The sequence below is a fragment of the Notamacropus eugenii genome, chromosome 6 (assembly GCF_028372415.1).
Source record: "Notamacropus eugenii isolate mMacEug1 chromosome 6, mMacEug1.pri_v2, whole genome shotgun sequence".
Taxonomy (NCBI): domain Eukaryota; kingdom Metazoa; phylum Chordata; class Mammalia; order Diprotodontia; family Macropodidae; genus Notamacropus; species Notamacropus eugenii.
Genome location: NC_092877.1, coordinates 122,019,704 through 122,028,605, shown reverse-complemented (window position 1 = coordinate 122,028,605; position 8,902 = coordinate 122,019,704).

Here is an 8,902-nt window from a genome sequence, read left to right as displayed (position 1 = left end):
ATTCATTCTGATTTCAACAACCTAGAACTCTAAAATCATCACAGAAACTCTCTTTTTTAGAAGGATTTAACCATCTACTAAGCATTTTTATTTAATGTTTTAATTTATAATTTCTATCCCTCCTTCCTCTCTTCCCTATCCCCTTCCTGAGACAGTAAACAATCAGATACAGATTATATATGTACAATTATGTAAAACATTTCCATAATTGTCATTTTGTGCAAAAAAGATTTGAAGAAAGAAAAAATAGCATGCTTTAGTCTGTATTCAATCAAAATCAATGCTTTCTCAAGGGGCACATAGTTTTATTCATCTTTAGTCCTTCGAAATTTTCTTAAGTCAATGTAGTGCTAAGAATATCTATGTCACACACCATTCTTCACCCAACAATAACTGTTTCAGAAGTACAACATTATCATGGTGGTGTTTTCTTCCCTAAATATCAATGCATATAATCTGTCTAGATTTTTGTGAAATCTGGCTTGTCATTGGTTTTTCCCCACTCAATAGGATTTTTTTCCCCAATTGCACTGAAAGATAGTTTCCAACAATCACTTTTACAAGATTGTACATTGCAAATATTTTTCTCCCTCCCCTTCTTCCATCCCAAGACAACATGTAATCTGATATAGGCTATACATGTGCAATCATATTAAACATATTTACAGATTCATGATGTTGTGAAAGAGTAATCAGAATGAGAGGGAAAAGCCATGAGAAAGAAAGAGAGAGAGAGAGAGAGAGAGAGAGAGAGAGAGAGAGAGAGAGAGAGAGAGAGAGAGAAAACAGTATGCTTTGATCCACATTCAGAGTCCTTCATTCTTTCTCTTAATGTGGACAGCATTTTCCATCATGAGTCTTTTGGAATTGTCTTAGATCATCATACTGCGGAGAAGAGCTAAGTCTACCAAACTTGGTCAAAGTACAGTGCTATTGTTACTGTATCCAATGTTTTCCTGGTTCTGCTCTTTTCACTCAACATCAGTTCACGTAAGTCTTTTTAGTTTTTTTTTTCTGAAATCATCCACTCATTAAGCTGTTATCCTTCTTTATCCCTTTTAATTTTACCTATTTTTGCTTTTGCTTTTTTTGAGATCATGATTGCTATCCCTGTTTTCCTTCCTTCAGCTGAAGCCTAAGAAATCCTACCCCAGTCCCTTACCTTTGCCTTGTGTGTATCTCCCCGCTTCAAATGTATTTCCTGTCAACAATAGATTCTAGCATTCTATTTTTGAATCCATTCTACTATTTACTTACATTTCATGGGTGGGTTAATACCATTGACATTTATAGTTATGATAACTTTGTATTTTCCTACATACTACTTTTCTTGTGTTTATCCCCTTCTCTCACTTACCTCCATCCCTTCCCTCCTCGTGAGTATTTTACTCCTGACAACCACCTTCCCCCAAAATACTCTCCTTTTTATTAGTTCTCCTCCCCTTTCTATTATCCTTGTCCTTTTTTACTTCCGTATAGTGTTAGATAAACTTTTATATCCATCTGAGTGTGTGTTATTCCTTCTTTGAGCAATTTTGATGGGATTAAGGCTTAAGGATTGCCTGCCACTATCCCTCTTCCCCTGTATTATAACTTTCATGCCTTTTTTGTGTGGGATAATTTATTTCATTCAATCTACCCCCTCCTCTTCCAGGACAATCTTCTTTCTTACTCTTTTATTTTGCTTTATTTTGGGGTTGTTTTTTTTTTTGTGGTATCATGGCATTACAGTTACCTTACATTCCCACCCTCTGTCTACATGTACTCCTTCTAAGAGCTCTTATACTAATAAAGCTGTTGAGTTACAAATATGATCTTGCCATATAAAAATACAAACAGCTTAACCTTTTGAATTTCTTATGATTTCTCTTTCTTGATTGTTTTATTTTTTACCTTCTTATGCTTCTCTAGAGTCTTGTATTTGGAGGTCAAATTTTTTATTCAGCTCTGATCTTTTAATTAAAATATTTGAAAATCCTCTCTTTTTTTAAATGCTCATTTCCCCCTGAAAGTATATATTCAGTTTTGCTGCATGGTAATTCTTGACTGTAATTCTAAGTCTGTTGCCTTCAGGCATATCATATTCCAAGCTCTCTGCTTCTTTAATATGGAAGCTGCCAGATCATGCATAAACCAAATTGTGGTGCTACACTACTTGAATTACGTTTGAGTATTTCCAATGTTTTCTCCTTCACAAACGAGCTCTGGAATTTGTCTATGGTGTTCCTGGGAGTTTTCATTTTGCAATCATTGTCAGCCAGTGGTCAGTGGATTCTTTCAATTTTTATTTTGCCTTCAAGTTCTAATACACAAGAGTGTTTTGCTTTGATAATTTCTTGAAAGGTATTGTCCAGATTTTTTGGTAGTTTTTTACATCATGCCGTTCTGGGAGTCCAATAACTTTTATATTATATCTCCTGGATAAATTTTCTAGATCAAATGTCTTTCCACATTTTCTTTTATATTTTTTACTCGTTTGATTTTGTTTTATTGTACCTTGATGTCTCATAGAGTCATTATTTTCCACTTCTTCAATTCAAATTTTTAAGGAATAATATTTTTCAGTGAGATTTTGTACTTCCTATTCTTTTTTTTGGTAAGTTTTTGTGTATCTTTTCCTTTGCTCTTGACTCTTTTTTCATGATTGTCTTCCATTACTCTAATTACTTTTCTCATTTCCTCTTCCACTTTCTGAATTTGCTTTTTGAAATACTTTTTAAACTCTTCCAGGAATTCTGTTGGTTTCTGTAACCAAATTGCTTTTTCATATGAAGCTTGATAATTTGTAGCCTTTTTTCTCTTCTTCTAAGTTGATGTCTTGATCCTCTTTCTCACTACTAACTTTCTGCAGTAAAGCTCTTTTTTTGTTTTGTTTTTCTAATTTTTTTCTTGCTTTTTCTTTTTATGTGAGAGTTTAGTTCTGATCCTGCACTATGTCTTGCTTTTTGTGTTGAGACTCTGCATCTTACAACTGTGTTTTACTGGACTTCAGGGCTTAACTACTTGTTTCCACTGTAGGACAGACTTCTCTTCTGACTTGTACTGGGTGGGTTTGGCCTCCTCTGGGTCTAGATAATTCAGGAAGGTTATGATAGGGGTGCCTCCATGGCTGTGCTTCTTCCAGCATAGATAGAAGATTTCATGTGTGTGGGGGGGGGGGGGCAGAGCCAAGATGGCAGAGTAGAAAGATGCACACACTCTAGCTCTTTCCCCACAGCCCATAAAATACTTGTAAAAAATTACTCTAAAGTAATTATAGAGCAGTAGAAGCCATAAAATGACAGAGCGAAAGAGATTTCCAACTCAAGGTAGCCTGAAAGGCTGACAGGAAAGGTGTATCAGATGGAACACAGGGTCAAGCAAAGCCCACGGAGCCCAGCCCAGCCGAGCCCAGCCCTGGCTACTCGGCACTGACAAGAACAGGACCAGAACAGGCCTTGGAAACAGAATCTACAGAAGCAGCAGCAATTCTCAGATTCCTCAACCCACAAATGCCAAAGAAAGCTTCAAAAGTCAGTGCAAAAGCTTTTTCATATGGATGAGAAGGGAATGTGGTCTGGCCCCAGCAGCAGCAGTGACTGTGGTGGCAGACCCCATTTTTCAAGCTCTCCCTCTGGGGGAATTGAGCAACTGATCTGAATCTCAGGCCTGAGTCTAGCTTTGGGGTGAGGAGGAGAAGTGCAGGAGGCAGCTGTGGAGAAGGAATTCTACTCCCAAATTTTGGGCAGAAAAGGTTTTGATTGCTGCCAGACCAGTGTACAGACCAGCAGAGTAGTTAACTCCTCTCCTTTGATTGTGCCACCTTGGAGGAACTGAGATCTTACTGGTCCCCAGAGTATATGCTACTCTTTTTTAATTATTATTATTTATTAATTTTATTTATATTCAATGTTCTATAATCACTACCATAAAACTTAGATATTTTTTCCCCCTCCCTCCCCCTTAGGAAGCCTGTTCCTCCTGGAGATGGCATGCAATTTTATATAGATTCTACACATACATTCCTATGAAATACATTTTCACTATAGTCATACTGTGTAGAAGAATTAAAATGAATGGGTGAAATCATACAACAAACCAAAATGTCATACAAAAGAAAATGATATGCTACATTCTGTGATTGAATTCTACAGTTCTTTCTCTGGATAAGGAAGGCATTTTGCTGTAAAAGAATATTGTGAATTATTTTAAGTTCTTGCATTGCAATGAATTTCCAAACCTACCAGAAAAAAACTCTCACACACTGTGGTCACTGATGTACATAAAGTTTTCCTGCTTTTGCTCCTTTTGCTCAGCATCAGACCATATAAACCTTTCCAGGTCTCTCTTACGTCTTTCTGATCATCATTCTCAGCAGCTGTCACTGGCTTGACTCTGCTGGTCTCCCACCCTGGGCTGTCACTCTGCTGATCCACTATAGTTCTGCCTCAGGCTTCTCTGAGGCTTTCCTGCTTGGCTGTTCTGTGACTGGATGCAGTGTGCTGTATACTGTGGGTTCTTCCATCCCTGTGGAAGAGATCTTTCTCCTTGACCTTCCAGTCTGCCCTGGTCTGTGAATCTGCCACAGTCTGTCTCCTATTGTATTCTGCATCTTCAAAAAATTTGATGAGATTCTATTTTTAAAGGCATCTGAAGGAGTTTGCCTAAGAGCTTAGGTGAGTAGTTGCTCTCACTCCACCATCTTGACTCCACCTCTGTATTCCCTACTCTTGACAAAGGACTCAAAAGTCAAGTACCTGGCTAAGAAAATGCCCCCAAAAGGGGAAAGAATAAGAGTATAGAAGGTTAATTTTATGGTGAACAGGTATTTTCTTCCATCCTTTCAGATGAGGAAGAAAAATACAGACCATCAGAGGAAGTCAAGGATTTGAAAACCTCCAAAATAAATATGAACTTGTCTCAGGCCATGGAAGAGCTCAAAAAGGATTTTGAATATCAAGTAAGAGAATTGGAGAAAAAATTGGGAAAAGAAATGAGAGTTATGCTAGAAAATCATGAAAAGTGAGTGAATAGCTTGCTAAAGGAGACACAAAAATATGCTGAAGAAAATAACACTTTAAAAAAATAGGCTACCTCAATTGGAAAAAGAGTTGCAAAAAGCCAATAAGGAGAAGAATGCTTTAAAAAGTAGAATTAGCCAAATGGAAAAGGAAGTTCAAAAGCTTACTAAAGAAAATGGTTTTTAAAAATTAGAATGGACCATATAGAAGCTAAGGCCTTTATGAGAAACCAAGAAATTGCCAGACAAAACCAAAAGAATGAAAAATAGAAGATAATGTGAAATATCTCATTGGAAAAACAACTGACCTGGAAAATAGATCCAGGAGACAGAATTTAAAAATTATGGGACTACCTGAAAGCCTTGATCGAAAAAAGAAACTAGACATCATCTTTCATGAAATTACCAAGGAAAAGTGCCCTGATATTCTAGATCCAGAGGGTAAAATGAATATTGAAAGAATCAACTGATCACCTTCTGAAAGACATCCAAAAAGAGAAACTCCTAGAAATATTGTAGCCAAATTCGAGAGTTGCCAGGTAAAGGAGAAAATATTGCAAGCAACTAGATGGAAGATGCCATGTAGGGCAATTTTGATCCATGCTGTATGGGTAACTGAGGAGCACTCAGATAGTGGCAAAGACATAAGATGCCTCCCCAGACATTCTTTCTGCCAGGTCAGAAAAAAGAACAGAATTACTTTTCAGGCTACAGGGCTTACTGGTATATGTAATTGTACCATTTTGCTATGTGCAGAAATATGTGCCAACCAGACAACAAATAACAAAGCCTGGTCCATGACTTGATGCTGGAAGTGATGCATGATCCGGGTGAAGCTGATGGTTCATGTTTCCCAGGACAAGAAAGAGATCAGAACTTAAGAGCAAGAGGACTTCTAACAATGGTTGGAGGGTATCACTATGGGACAAGAAGAAGAAAAATAATTCTGTTACAGCTTGTGTGTGTTAAGATTTTCACAACTTTGATAAATTAGTTAAGCTAGATCATGCTACCTGAAAACCCACACCAAAGTCAGGACTTCAATATCTCACTTATTCAACCAGTTATACAAGGTCTTATATTTTTAATAGTATCAAATTTCTATCTAACAACCCTGGAGGGTGATTAATGAAATCCTTTAGCCAAAACCTCCTGCCTGCTTCTGCATTCTACCCAATACCCAAAATTGTAGGATGTCTTTTTAGATTCCTTATTGTTTTTCCATATACAGAAATACTCTCTGACCACCTTTAGGATGCAGCCCCCTAATGGTGCTGGGTTTATTGACTAAAGGACGGGTGAGACTTCAAGGAAAAAGAAAAGTAAGCCTAACTCACTATTTGCAACAATAAGAAAAAACTACAGATACAATTATCCTCTTAAATGGCCCTAAGTATAGTTAGAGCTTATGTATAAGAATCAGAATAACACAAAATCAAATGGTAGAAATTCTTGGTGGAAACGGAAAAACTGGGAGTCAAGATGGTAAGGTGAGAGCTATCATTTTTACCCAAAGCATCTAACACACTTTCTTCACAACAAACTAAAAAATGCCATCTAACATATTGAGATTGAGAAATCTGAAAAAAAGTCATAGCAAGTTATTTTTCCAGTCTAGGGCAGCTTAGAAATACAGACAGTGAGGGCAGTAGTTGCTAGGGTTGGGCCTGTGTAGGAGAACAATGCAGAAATGTCTGAGGCAGTAGCCCCAGCAAGAGTGGGGAGTATACTGTCATTCAGGGATGGCAAGGAGAAGAGGACTGAATCAGGGATAGAAGCAAAAAGAAATCCCAGAATATACCTGAACCAACACTGTGAACCAGAACAGGTGCCAGTGGTAGCTCTATTGGTCCCCCATTGCCTAGTTTCAGATCAGTGTTCCAGGGCAGAGAAGAGAGGTCAAGGTCGCAAGCAAGATACACCTTAGCTGTGTACAGAGAAAGAAATAAGTTCCAAAAGCTTGGCTGTGTGGGTCTGAGCCAAAGAGCACAAAAGGATCTCAGATCTAACCTTTAGCCCATCACATAAGCATAAGCTGGAATAACCACGGTAGGAAATCAATACAAAAGGAGAAGTAAGTCCTTTAGTCATTGAATCTATAGAACCTCCCATAAGAATAATGAAACTCAGTCCAGTAGTAGTCTACTGAAATGCATCTACACAATCTAACAGGTTCAAATCTGGATCAGAAACTTACAGAGTTCATGCCAGAAGGGTAGTGAACAAACTCAAGATCGCACCACATGGAAGCACTGAAAAATGTGCAGGACTTTAGACTTAGGTCTGAAAACAGCAGAAGGACATAAAAAGATAGAAACTCAGCTCAGACATTCCCCAACCCTGCCCCCAGAAAGAGAAGAGCCTAACATTAATATAAAATCCAAACTCAAGTAGGGGGCTAGAGGAATGAGCAAATAAAAAAAGAACCCAACCCTAAAGAGATACTCTGATGATAGAGAAGCTCACATGGAACACAGAAAACACAGACAATAACAACTTGAAAACATCTACAAGAAGAGTCTCAAAGAAAAATGTAAATTAGACACAAATTCAATGAGAATTCTCAGATGAGTAAAACAAAGAGAAGAAAAAAGGGAAAAAAAGTTAAAGCAAGTACTGATGAGGGAGGAAAAATAGTCTAAAAATGCTAGTGAAAAAAGTTGTGAAGTAAGATGAATAACTTGCTAAAGGTGGTTAAAACTATTACTGAAAAAAAAAAATTCCTTGAAATTGGGATTGGCCAAATGGAAGTAAATGCTTCCATGAGACATCAAGAAACAATAAAATGTAGTAAAATTAAAATGGAAAAAATAGAAGAAAAGGTTAAATATCTAATAAGAAAAACAACTGACCCGGACAAAATAGATCCAGGAGAGATAGTTTAAGAATCATTAGATTACCTGGAATGTACTTGAAGAAACTTCACATTTCAAAAAACTATGAAGGAAAACAGTCCAAAAATCTTAGAACTAGAGAGCAAAGTTGAAATTAAAGGAAGTCATTGGTTTTCTCTGAAAAGAAACCTAAAATGAAAACTCCCAGGAATATTAAACCAAAATCCAGAACTCCTAAGGGAAGGGAAAAATAATATTGTAGTTAGCCACAAAGAAACTAATATACCAAGGTGGAGTTGTTTGTCCATGAACTCAAACTCATGTGTTATTTTTATTGTTGGTATTCAGATGTTTTCAATTATGTCCTATACTGTGATGGCATTTGGAGATTTCTTGGCCAAGATACTGGAATGGTTTCCTATTTCCTTCTCCAGCTCATTATAATGATGAGGAAACTGAAGCAAAGTGGGTGAAGTGACTTGCCCAGGATCACATAGCTACTATGTGTCTGAGGTCACATTTGAACTCAAGTTTAGTCTTCCTGACTCCAGGCCTGGCATTCTCCCCACTGTGCCACTTAGCTGCCACCAAGCCCATATGCTTCATGATAATCACTTGGAAGAAAATCTATCCTAGTTTAAGATCCAAAACAATGATAGTGGAAGAAGAACTTATAATAGCAGCTTATAAAAGCAGGAATTAGGAATTGACCTCATTTGGAAACCAACAATGCACAACTTATTGAGACTGACTGGGACATGTACTCACAATCCTTAACTCTTTTTCCTCAGCTACCCCTGAGAGGACAATGCTGGTAAGATGCCGCATCTTGAAATCTGAGGTCAAGGAAGCTTGAGATACAATTGAGACAGAGTGAGAGAAGAGCATTTGGGTATAAAAGCTATATGCCATAAAGATATAAAATAATATTCCTATTTAAACTCAGAGTGATTAAAAACTGTTCTCTGGCCCCTGAAGAATTCCCATTATTAAAGTATCAATAATGCAGAAGACCATGTACTTTGTGCAAAACATGGACTTTGATAATACCAACTAATTGCTTTTCTCT